This window comes from Macrobrachium nipponense, chromosome 10, assembly GCF_015104395.2.
Source record: "Macrobrachium nipponense isolate FS-2020 chromosome 10, ASM1510439v2, whole genome shotgun sequence".
Taxonomy (NCBI): Eukaryota; Metazoa; Arthropoda; class Malacostraca; order Decapoda; family Palaemonidae; genus Macrobrachium; species Macrobrachium nipponense.
The window spans coordinates 100,944,659-100,945,604 of record NC_087204.1 but is presented as its reverse complement, the minus strand read 5'-3'; positions in this window follow the sequence as shown (position 1 = coordinate 100,945,604).

The window sequence follows — 946 nt, the reverse complement described above, 5'->3', positions numbered from 1 at the left end:
CCCTCCACTGGAGCCTGTGCAAGAAACATCAGCTACCTTGCAGTAATAAGTGGTACGATCACCAACCTGAGGGAGTGATAGAAACGATCAGGCAAAGATCCTCTGGGACTATGGTATTCAGAACAAGATAGGGTGATACGTGCACATAGACCAGACCAACGTGACGTTGATTGACAAAATCAGAAGAAAGTATCACTCATTGATGTCGCAATACCATGGGACACCAGAGTTGAAGAGAAAGAGAGGGAAAAAATGGATAAGTATCAAGACCTGAAAATAGAAATAGAAGGATATGGATATGCCAGTGGAAATCGTACCCATAATCATAGGAGCACTAGGCACGATCCCAAGATCCCTGAAAAGGAATCTAGAAAAAGACTAGAGGCTGAAGTAGCTCCAGGACTCATGCAGAAGAGTGTGATCCTAGAAACGGGGCACATAGTAAGAAAAGTGATGGACTCCTAAGGAGGCAGGATGCAACCCGGAACCCCACACTATGAATATCACCCAGTCGAATTGGAGGACTGTGATAGAAAAAAAAAAAAAAATAATAACAGTAATAATAAACAAATAATAATGATAACAACAACAACAACAACAACAACAATAATAATAATAATAATAATAATGAATAATAATAATAATAATAATAATAAGAATAATAATAATAATAATAATAATAATAATAATCTTTCATTTCCTATTATTTCCTGTAGTTTCTTTTAAATTGACGCCATAATATTCTTTGGATGCTTGAATTTCAGATCTGTGTGACCCCTGTAGGTTTGCTCCGTATGAAGAGAGGTTCATCTTCTGAATGATAATAATAATAATAATATAATAATAATAATAATATAGGTGGTAGACCCTCTTCTGAGCTTGTAGTATAAAAGGCGATAGCTGCGTCAGCTGCATTCAATTGGTGTCGAGTTTTCTCCATGTTCGC